The 12583-nt window shown below is 38.5% G+C and overlaps 1 long non-coding RNA gene across 1 annotated transcript; it reads left to right on the top strand.

Annotated features, from left to right (window-relative positions):
* Positions 1-2942: 2942 nt before the first annotated feature.
* Positions 2943-9390, top strand: LOC138907013 (uncharacterized). The gene is made up of 2 exons (XR_011414685.1): positions 2943-3427; positions 9134-9390. It is a non-coding gene; the product is annotated as an uncharacterized lncRNA (long non-coding RNA).
* Positions 9391-12583: the final 3193 nt, after the last annotated feature.

Here is a 12583-nt window from a genome sequence, read left to right as displayed (position 1 = left end):
ATAGAGATGCTAATTGGGTGTCTTGCAAGTAGGAAGTTGTATATTAAAGGTAATGAGTGGATCAAGATGGAATCGATTGCTCTTAGTATGAGGAGTACACAACCTATTTTATCTCGTGAGATTATGACTTGAGAATCTCTAGCCAGAGTTGGACAAGTATAGAAAAGAGTTTCTAGGATCTTTTCATTAAGTCATACATCCATAGATCGCACACATAAAGATGAGAATTTGGGATTGACAACATCCATTCCCTTAGATCATCCGGGATGCACGACACGAGGGATTGAATTACATGCTAACCTACCATATAAAGGATTCTGGTATCTCCACTATGTCCCAGGGCACTGAGGGTCTTGACCTGTTGCTAGAGGTAATATAGATCATTGAACTGCCCCGATAAAAGAAAGAGTTCTTCTAATCAGTTAATCAACTAAATGGTTATTTGATTAATTGAAGCAAATAATTATGTCAAAAAGTTAACAAATTATTTGTATTGACTATTAGTCAAAATATTGACCGGATATTTGTCCATGTCCAGCTTTACCGGGATCCCAAAGGGTCACACCATATAAGATTCAGTTGGATATTATCTAAAAGACTTGGAGAAGTTTTGAAAAATAATTTATTTGTCTAGCACCTAATTAATATTTCTTATGCACTTAGAATGAAAAAATGAACTTTGAAATATTTTAGAATATTTCATTGGCTACTTCTAGTGTAATTTCACAAGTGGACTTATTGATCCATTGAAATGGGCTAGATGAACCAAGTGGAAGATTACTACAAAGAGAGTAAAATAATGTAATATAAAATATATTACAAATGTCTAGAAGACTACACACTTGTGTTTGTAGAAGACACTTGTCTTGAAAGCTAAGAACACATGTCTTTGCAAAAGACACATGTTCTTTAAGGCTTAACACTTGTCTCTTTGCATGGGATACATTGAGAACCATATAAGAAAGCCTTTGTAGAGAAATACTAAAAAAAAATCTTTCTTGAGCTTCTCTTCTCTTGTATGAAGATACAAGATACTCTCTCTACTTAGCCATAGTCTTCTTTCATAGTGGTGCAAGAGATATCCAAAGGATCTTGGTGGACTAGCTTAGGAGGGAGTAGACTTGAACTCCTTGGAGATAGAGGAAGCATCTATATCATCAACCTTAAGGAGCAAAGGAGTTGTTTGGTAACCTTTTCTTCTTCTTTACAATTATATGTAATCTTACGAGAAATGTTCTTGGTTGGAAAGTTGGTTCGTTATTGTCACGACCCAATTCTCACTATAGGCCATGATGGCACCCAACTTAGCCGTTAGGCAAACCAACAGTGATCTATCAACTTAATTATTTATTTTATTGCTTTTGAAATTATAGTTTTTATTAAGTAAAGGAAATTAAGCGTAGAAAGCCATGGAGATATTAAGCATAAATAAAACATAAAATAAAATGGTAACAATATTAGGCAAAACCATAAACATCTACTAGAAATTCTCAAAACTCGGTGTCACAAGTGCACGAGCAATCTATTAGAATATACAAACTACTATAGCTACTGTTTGAAATGAAACAGACAGAAATGAAATTACACCAGGAAGGAGACTCCGGGTGCTGAAGATCGGAGCATGGAGAACAGCTCACCACTAAGTCTCCAGATAAAGGGAATGCGTGCCCGAATGGCCACCAGATGTACCTGCCTCAGTACCTGCACAATTAGTGCAAAAGTATAATATGGGTACGTAAATCAACATATACCCAGTAAGTATCTAGTTTAATCTCGAAGAAGTAGTGACGAGAGGTCGACATCGATACTTACTAGTGGTTAATAAATAAAGTACATAAATTATAAATAGGCATGAAGTACAACATAAATAATGGAATAAGAAAGACTGTAAGTAACATGATCCCTCAACATATTATTAGTATAAAATCTCCAAATATCACGTGCTATCTCAAATAGATAATAACCATCAAGTAAAGATCAAATCTCAAATGAAGAAGGAATATCATGTATATTCTAACTCCTAGCAATATTACGCACGAATTATGCTGAGATCGTACGGTCTGATCCCTAATAATCGTGAACACTACCGAGGTCGACCGACGTGCATCTCAAATATACTGTCGTGGTCGTACGACTCGATCCATAATGGTATTTCATAGCACTGCCGAGGCGTACGACCCGATCCACAGGAATAGAGAAACTCTTCGAACTACGGGTCTAAAAATTACAACACAAGGATGAGCACATATGGAAAGCATGATTTCACCAACAATCAAGTATCCCACCAAAACTCAAGGTAATGAAGCTCGACCCAAAAAATTTCCTAATCAAATTTTAATTATAAATTTAAATAACTAAACTAACAAGTTGAGTTCAAGTAGTACAAATATTACACGGTTAGTCTACCCGGACATAAGCATGCTTTAGCTACTTACAGACTCTTGTCATCTCATGCGTACGTAGCACCCACAACAAGTAGCACATAACAATTAAAGCACCTACGAGGAAAATTCCCTCTTACAAGATTAGGCAAGCGACTTACCTCGCTTTCAAGTTCACTACTCGGCTCTCCAACTTCACTAATTGCCTTAAATAGATGCCGAGCTATCCGAAACTAGCCAAAGGTCATACAAACTAATCAATATATGCCAAAAGTTTATAATTTAACTATGACAAAATACATAAGTTGCCACCTGATCTATGGACCAAATTCCTGTTACACACTTTCTGACTGGAAAAATTATTTTACACACTCAACCTTTCAAAAGTGTGTCAAATACACACTTTGTTTTACAAGGACAAGTAAAAAATCTATCTGTGTAATGCACGCATTTGACTTTAGTCCGTTTATAATTATTAAACCCGACCCACGTGTTTTTAACTTAACCCTTATATTTAATTTAACCCGACCCATCCGTCTCTTTTATTCCCCAACCCCACATGTCCCCTCCTCTCACCATATTTACCATTCTTTCTTCTTCAATTATGACCCCTAAATATCATGCTACTATTAAAAGAATATCAGAATAATGGCTGAAAATGGATACAGAGATTTTGATTTGGTACTTCGTGATGGGTCTCCTAATGTTGGTGGTGTTTGGGCTAAAGAAGCTACTAGTCAGATTTTTGCTTATGGTAAAATTGTGCAATGATTCCTCCTCTAAAGCTCAGCAGCCATGGCAAATAGAACTCACAAGAAAATACTCATCAAAAAATATTTGGCGACATACCCAAACTTTTCACAGGTTGGAGTTTCAATTTTCGACCAGCAAAAGAAGAAAGAAGAGGGTCTCACTGAAAATCCATGTCGTTGGAAGCATAGGGTGAAAATGTGAAAGACCGAGGTGCATAGGAGTCAATCTCTTGCTCAAGCCTTCCGGTTGGTCTAGCTTGCCGGAAGAGGGGTTGGGGACGATGGTATTAATGTGTAAGTTGTTTTGTCTTTTCTTTTTGTATTTTGTTGCAATGGTAAAAGATAGAAAAGTATAAAAAAGAAAAAAGAATTATTTAGGACATTGAAACAATTTAGTCAAATCTACACCGTTCAAATAAAGCTGTAGATTCTCATCTTTTACCTCTTCACGCGCTCCTTTTGCGTGCAACTTACTTGGTCAAAAATAGTGTGTATTAGACACACTTATGAAAGGTTGAGTCTGCAAGATGATTTTCGTCGTCAAAAAGTATGTAACATGGATTTGGTCCATAATTCAGGTGTCAACTTATGTATTTTGCCTTTAACTATTAGAGTAATTTTCTAAACCAATTTGGAAAGTTCATAAAAGTGACCACCGGGCCAACGTGCTCAGATTTCGGAAATTTTCATAGATAAATATTAAAAATGACCTTACGAACTCAAATATATAATTTATACTCAATTCCATAATCAATTTCTTGGTCAAATTTCACTTTTACCAAACCCTAGATTTTTCAACATAATCCCATAATTTTCACAAATTCTATGTTAAAATCTACCCATAAAGTATGTATTAAACTCACATTAAGTAGAAATCACTTACCTTCAAATGCTCGGTGAAAATCCCTCTCCAAGAAGCTACAATGTTGGCCAATAAAAGTGAGAAATGAAGAAAAATATCCTAAGTCCCGATTTTGAAAACGATTTCTGCCAAGTGATCCTTCTTCGCGATCGCTGAAAGCTCCTCGCGATCACCCCAGAAATTCCCTTTGCGAACTCGGCCAGGTCCTAGCGATCACAAAGGCTAGCCCGTCCAACGCTTCGCAAAGGTGAGCCTCCATTCATGAACGCGAAGGGTAATGATATGCTGACCCCTATACCTAGTTCCTTCTATGCGAACGCGATGGCCACTGGTCCCTAAGCCTTTGCGAAAGTGACCAAACAGTCGCAAACGCGAAGCACACAAATGCCTCTACCCCAAATCCTTCATCACGAATGCGAGACACCCTCCGCGTTCGTGAAGAAGGAAACAAGTACCAGCAAAATCTGCCAATTTGACTTAGCTCCGGGTGGTCCAAAATACACCCGAGCCACCCAGGACCCCGGGTGGTCCTAAACATAGTCTAGACCTTCTCAATGTCTCAGAACATATAAAACAAATCAAAACCAAGAATCGCACCCTCAAACCAAATTAATCAACTTTTGAACTTCAAACTTCTTCAACTAGCTTCGAACGCGACGAATCATACTTAGACAACTCGGAATGATGCCAAATTTTACGCACAAGTCACAAATCACATACAAACCTATTCCAATGCTCGGAATCCCAAACGGACATTGATAAGACTAAAGTCTACTTCAAACCAAACTTAGAAAACTCTAAAACCTTCAAGACGCCAACTTTCAACAATAAGCGCCGAAACACTCTCCGATCACCCGAAACTCGATCCGAACACACGCCCAAGTCCAAAATTATCATACAAATCTATTGGAACCTTCAAATACCGATTCCAAGGTCATTTATTCAAAGTGTTGACTCAAGTCAAACTTGGCCACCTTAGGCCACTATTATAGAACTAAGTGTTTCGAATTCAACCCGAACTCTTCAAAAACAAAACTATTCATCCCCGCAAGTCATAAAATAGTACAAGCACATATATAAAGTCTTAAATAGGGTAATGAGGATCTTAAAAGAAAAATGAGTGGTTGGGTCATTACATTCTCCACCTTTTAAACAAATGTTCCTCCTCAAACAGGTCCAGAATCATACCTGGAGTGCCAAATATAAGTGTGGATATCTGCTCCATTAGACCTTTACCACTGAAATATTTTTAGACCTCAACTTGCAGACCTACCTGTCAATAATAACAACTGGCTCCACCTAATAACCCAAGCTCTCATCCAGCTGAACTGTGTTGTAATCCAACACATGGGACCTGTCCGCATGGTACCTCTAGAGCATAGACACGTGGAGAACCGGATGAACTCTCGATAGACTGGGAGGAAAAGCAAGCCTATATACAACCTCTATACTCTCTCCAACACCCCGAATTGACCGATAAACCTTGGACTCAACTTTGCCCTATTTGTGAACTTCATGATACCCTTCATTGGCGGGACTTTAAAGAGAACCTTCTCGCCCACCATGAATGATAAATCACGCGCTTTTTGCTCTTCTGCCTGGACTGAGCTGTGTGGAGTCGCTCCTGAATCAACTTTACCTTATCCAAGAATTCCTTAACAAAATTAGTACAATATAATCTAGCCTCGCGGGGCTCAAATCAACCGATGGGGGAATGGCTTTGCCGACCATACAAGGCCTTAAATGGAGCCATCTCGATGCTGGACTCATGACTGTTGTTATAAGCAAACTCGGCCAAAGGTAGGAATCGATCCCACTGCCATCCGAAGTGAATCACATATGCTCTGAGCATATCCTCCAAAATCTAAACTGTCAGCTCTGACTGCCAGTCGGTTTACGGATGAAAGGCCATGCTGATCTCTACTCGGGTACCCAACTCACTATGTACTGCTCTCCAAAAATGTGAAGTGAATTGAGGGCCTCTATCTGAAATGATGGAAATCTGCACGCCATGCAACTAGACGATCTCCTGAATATAAATCTGGGCCAACCTCTCTGAAGTGTATGTAGTCACCACCAAAATAAAGTGTGTAGACTTGGTCAACCTGTCAAAAATGACCCAAACAACATCAAATTTCCTCATATACATTAACTCGCCCCTCCTACATCAATAAACAACCCAAACCAACACGTGAAGCGTAGCAATACACAATGTACATCCCCGAACCGGAGGGCAAAACCAACACTTGTGCTGTAGTCAATGCGGTCTTCAGCTTCAAAAATCTCACCTCACAATCATCGAACCATCTGAACTGAGCACCCTTCTGGGTTGATCTAGTCAAAAGAGGTGTAATAGATGAGAAGACCTCCACAAACCAACAATAATAGCTTGCTAGCCCCAAGAAACTCCTAATCTCGGTCGCCGTGGTGGGACGAGGCCAACTATGAACTGCCTCGACCTTCCTGAGATCCACCTTAATACCCTCTCCTGATACAACATGCCCCAAGAAATCCACAAAATCTAACCAGAACTCACACTTGGAGAACTTAGCATATAGCTTTTGTTCCCGCAAGGTCTGAAGCATTATCCTCAAATGCTGCTCGTGCTCCTACATACTACGCGAGTAGATCAATATGTCATCAATGAAGACAATGACAAAAGAGTCAAGATATGGCCCGAACACCCGATTCATCAAATGAATAAACACTTCCGGAGCGTTAGTCAAGCCGAAGGACATCACTAGAAACTCATAGTGCCCATATCTAGTCGAGAAAGCTGTCTTCGGAACATCCGAAGCACAATCCTTAGCTGATGATACCCAGACCTCCAGTCGTTCTTATAGAACACTCTATCACCTTGTAACTGATCAAACAAATCATCAATGTGCGGCAACGGGTACTTATTCTTGATAGTGGCTTTGTTCAGCTGGCGGTAATCAATGCACATCCGCATACTCCCATTCTTCTTCTTCACAAACAATATTGGTGCACCCCAAGGCGACACACTCGACCCGATGAAACCCTTCTCGAGCAACTCCTCAAGCTGTTCCTTCAACTAGATCAACTCCTTTGGAGCCATGCGATAAGGCAAAATAGAGATAGGCTAGGTGCCTAGCACCAAATCAATGGCGAAATTGATATCACAATTCGGTGGCATGCCTGGTAGATCAACATGAGATACATCAAAAAACTCCCGCACCGTAGCCACTAAATCTATCATGGGAGTCCGCAATAGTATCTCGAACATAAGCCAGATAGGCCAAACAACACTTCTCAACCATATGTCGAGCCAATCAAGAAAGATATAACCTGACTAGATATACTGATAGATGAGCCCCTACACTCCAATCTAGGAAACTCTGGCATCGCCAAGGTAACAGTCTTGGCATGGCAATCAAGAATGGCATAGTACGGAGACAATAATTTCATGCCCAGGATGGCCTCATAGTCAGTCAAATCAAGCAACAGAAGATCCACTCTAGTCTCATAACCACATAAAGTCACTACACAAGATCGGTAAACCCGATCCACAATAACAAAATTACTCACTAGCACGAACACATATAGAGGAACACCCAAGGACTCAAAAGATACATCAAGGTTGTTACACCCCATATTTTCGTACGTGAAAGTACGCCATAAATAAATTGATGAAAGTTCGAAAATGAGATTATTTTGAGATTATAAGCATTATACTATTTCAAACAAGTGATGAATAAATTCGTGAAGGTGAGAGGGTAAGCAAATAAAAAAAAAATTTCGTCGAAGTTTGACATTTTGAGATAAAATACGGTCGAAGCTACAATACCCCATATTTATGGACTAGTGCCATACAAGGTACCACATGACCATGATAGTAAGGTGTATATGAAGTGTGTTAAAAGTGAGTAGTATTTTAAGTAATTTGAGATAATTCTTAATTATGTGAACAATTGGTTAATGGGGGAATTAACAAGTTAATTAAGAATTAGTGGGTGATTAATTAGGGCTTTGGATAGGCCTTAAACGTGGCAGCCAACTTATGATTCTTAAAGTCCATGTTATAAGGTGTCACATGAAGAAAGATTGTTGGCTAAGTCATCAAAAGTGTGGGGCCCACTCCTAAATACTTAAAAGCCATTCAAATTCATTTTGTATCTCTACAAAACAATGGAAAGCTTTAGCTGTTATGCAACGACACAAATCCAATGTTGCTGAAGTTGGAAAAACTTAACTTCTATATAATTCAAGCCACACACAAATAGGATCTCAAACACGTATTAAGATGGTGGAGGAATCTTTCCATAGTTGAAGATTTTAGATTGACAAGGGATCAGATGAGATTTGCTAAGATTCCTTTTTTTATACTACAATGGGAATTGCCATTCTAAGAGAGCACGGTACAATTTTTCTCAAGAATATTACATAGAATTTTAACTACTTCGATCCGCCGTTACGTGTTTTATCGCAATTGACGTGTGTTAGAGGGATTGTCAAGAGAATCGACTCAGGTATGTTAAGGCTATCCCCTCTTTCTTTTTGGCACAATCTATACGACACGAACGAAATGAGCAAATGCACAACTTCCATAAATGACTCTATTCATAGAAATACTAGGGGTGTCTATATTCTTGATTCCCTATGTGAATTATTATTATATCTTCTGTTCATGGCTCTCAGAAAAATATGTATTTGATAAAGTTTATCCGACATGCATATTATTTTTATGACATTTCGAGAAATCTTATTAACGTATTTCTTATGCATTTATAGATGTACATTGACCCATGACCAGATGGCGTTATATACGCGTATATATGTATATGGGATATGGGAAAAGGTTACGGTGTTATATACGCACCACCACCTGATCAACTGGTATACTTTGATGATTTACCCACCGTGGCCGAAATGATATGATGGGATGCCCTCAGTGGCTTGATGATGTTATGAACACATATACCTATGAGATTTATATGCATATGCATGACATTATAAAAATGAAATGATTCACAGAGCTATGCAAACGTACATGTCGAGTCTTTTACTCCATGTTTCTCCCATGTCTATTATTTACTGATTTTTATTCCTTACATACTCGGTACATTATTTGTACTGACGTCCCTTTTTATTGGGGATACTGCGTTTCATGCCCGCAGGTCTTGATAGACAGGTTGAGAATCCTCCAAGTAGGCGATCAGCTCAGCGGGAGATGTTGGTGCACTCCATTTGCTCCGTAGTTGCTTGTTTTGTCAGTATGACTTAGATGTGTATTGTTTGGTATGGCGGGGCTCTGTCCCGACCTTTATGATAATTATGTATTCTTAGAGGCTTGTAGAAAGATGTCATATACGTAAAAGATTGTATGGCCTTGTCGGCTTATGTTTAGTATACGAGTGATCATTTTTGTCTTATAGACCCGTATGTCTAATGTATAAGTTGGTATTACATGTTTTATTCTAGTCATCCTACGACAGCCTCTCTGGCTCAGTTATCTATGATAGTATGATACGAAAAAATATGTTATGTTAGTACTCAGTTGAGTAAGGTACTGGGTGCCCGTAGCGGCCCATCGGTTTGGGTCGTGACAAAAGTGGTATCAGAGTAGTTCTGTCCTAGGGAGTCTACAAGCCGTGTCTAGTAGTGTCTTATTTATGGGTGTGTTGTACACCAAACTTATAAGTAGGAGGCTACAGGTCATTTAGGACTATCACTCTTTCTTCTTACTCTAGATCGTGTGGTAGAGCTCAGTCATAGAAATTCAAATTCCTAAATTCTATTATATTCGTAATACAATGATACCGACATCTAGAAAGATAGTTGGTAAGAGATATAGCTGTGGAAGAGTTGATTCAGAGGAAATCGATTTTGCATCATGTTTATGATGGATAAATATGAGGTATTCAGCAGATCATATGTATACTAAGATGTGTAAGCTTCTTGATAAGGATCCCTAAGGCAAGAATATCTATCCACTCTTACGGTAAAAAGGAATAAGAGAATAAAAAGGTAGACACAAGTTTCGGCAAGTAAAAGAAGGAAGATGAAAAAGGATACGAGCTACCCAGCTAATGAAGATTATCGCAAAGGAATATAAGCCTTTTGAGTTACCTTCAACAATAATTTAGGTATGTACAATTGGCCACACCCATCTCATTTATGCCCTATGAGGGCTAACATAATTAGTATAAGAGAAGGCAAGATACCAGGATCTAGCTGGGGTTAGGGTAACCCAAAATGGTGAATGGATTATTTGCGTTAGTTGACATTTCCGAAGGATATTGTAAATATTCTAATAGATCTCCTTGTGAGACACTCAAATGGTGCACTCTAGAATAGTACAGCTAGATATGAATACTAGAATGTTCAAAGATAGGAACTGGAATCCCGAAGGGATAAATATTACCTTAGTATGGCTCCCGTCCCTAGTAAAGAGAGAATGTTAGGCAACCCAAAGAGACAATGGATGGAGCAAGGGGAGTTAAAAGCAAAAGAATATCTTGTTCGAGTTTTCAGAATAAAGTGATAGACAGAAATGTTAGTAGGGGAATAAGAAGAGAGATAATGAAGCATTATGAGTAAGATATGATACATGGATGACAACGGTAGATAAAAAAAATGACAGTATTACCGACTCTATATTCAAGTAAAGGAAAAGACGAGAGGTGATAGGCCTTGAGGCAACAAAAGAGTATAGGCCATAAAGTCATATCCTCATTTCGAGAAATAAGTTCGTGACTACAACACGACTACCAAAAGGAAAAGTTAGACCCCAGAATAATAGAAATCAGTATGGGCTGGTGAACAAGATAAACTAAGCATAAATTAAGTACTGAGTGATTTGATAATAGTCAGTATCATGAGAATTTTAGAGATTGCGTCTCGACGATAATAGAATGGACGACAAAAGAATACCCTTTTAAGGTCATTCAGGAAGGCGCTTCCCTAAAGCAAGCAAGGTGGGTAAAGTTAAGCTTAAGGGACTGTAGGTGCCAGTTACACTAGGTGTTTCCCTCGTGAGTAAGGAAATTTGTTACCCTTGGTACAGAAGGATTACCGCAAGGCGAATGAGGGTGATCGATGATGTGAAAGGATGCCAAAGATGAGAAGGTAAAACATCTATACGTAGATCATCGTAACACTAAATCTTAGTGCTCCCCTAAAGGAGGGAATATGGAGTGATGTGGCATTAAGTCAGAATTGAGTGGTTCTAGTAACTATGGATTAATAAAGGAAGAATGTGATAAGAATGAGAAAGAGATAAGATTTCACTTATTCAAATCCTACAATTATGCTACGATTCCAGAACATTATGCAAACACGACGTCAAGGAGAGGAGGTAAGGATTCCTGCATGAGATGTTATTGATAGATAAGGAGCCAGTGCAGGACATAAGTAAGATAAAGGAAATGACCCATGAAAGATTACGCAGAATATTGATATAAGAATGAGACAATGAGTAGTTAGTAGTTGATTCAGGAAGAGCCTAGTTATGGCTAGACAAGAGGATACAGGCGAAGTAGCGGATCGTTCATGATAAACATAGTAAACTCCAATATAGTGAATTCAGCCTCGTAGTTATGACAAGGTAATCCTTGAGAACTATTCAGATAGGAGTTGGGGTAGTTAAAGGTGCCGTATGAGTGTTACGGAAATAAAAGAGAGTTCCACTGGGAAGACAGTCAAAACTTCAATTCAAAAGAAACCGTACGAGCATATGAGTGTGGAGGTAAGTAACTAAGGGTAATTACAAGTGAGCACGAACATCAAAAATTCTATCGGAAAAACGATGTAATAAGCTCCCAGCTTTACAAGAGTCAGAGGATCCTCCCTAAGTACTACAATGAAAGACTAGATGAGGAAATAAGAAAGAAGTCTTCAATCTAAGCACAGTGACTTAAAGAGGAAATAGTCTTATAACAATAGTTTCACAACAACATTGTATGCACTCCATAATAAAGTGACACCTATTGTGGATAAGGAATGGGAAGAAAAATCAAAAGTAATATTCGAGATCATATGAGTTGCATGAAAATTTTGGCATATGTGGGAACTAAGATAAGCTAAGTATGCATGCAACAAGTGGAAAAGAAAAACGACCAAGAAAAGTAATTGCTTGCAGTTAAAGAAAGTTGAGAAGGAACGAAAGGAATTATTTGATCAATAATCCAGAGTTAGTTACGTTATGAACGCACCTAAGAGTTCAGAGTTTTATATATGCAGCATATATGTTGACAATCATACAGACGTAGAAGACTCCGGTATAAGTTAAAAGAAAGAATTGAGCCCAGGGCATAGACAAAGGATTGAATTCTTAGAAGATTGAATCATGGATATTCCATAGCGCCCATGAAAGGCTAAAGTAATAACTAATACTAAGAGCCACAGATCGGAAGATAGCTTAAGCCTACACGAAGGTTGATCATAAGGAAGAGGAAACTAAAGATTTATATCAACTAAGTAAATAAGGAGTCTGATTATTGGACCCAGAAAATTATAGACTTCGTGATTGAGAACATTGCAAGATCATTCTTAATATCAGAGGTACAAGAGAGATGGTACAGTAGCCATATTTTATAATGGTCTATGATAAAGTCAGTTAGAAGAGT

The sequence above is a fragment of the Nicotiana tomentosiformis genome, chromosome 3 (assembly GCF_000390325.3).
Source record: "Nicotiana tomentosiformis chromosome 3, ASM39032v3, whole genome shotgun sequence".
In the NCBI taxonomy this organism is placed as follows: Eukaryota; Viridiplantae; Streptophyta; class Magnoliopsida; order Solanales; family Solanaceae; genus Nicotiana; species Nicotiana tomentosiformis.
This window is presented reverse-complemented; position numbering and strand designations above follow the sequence as displayed.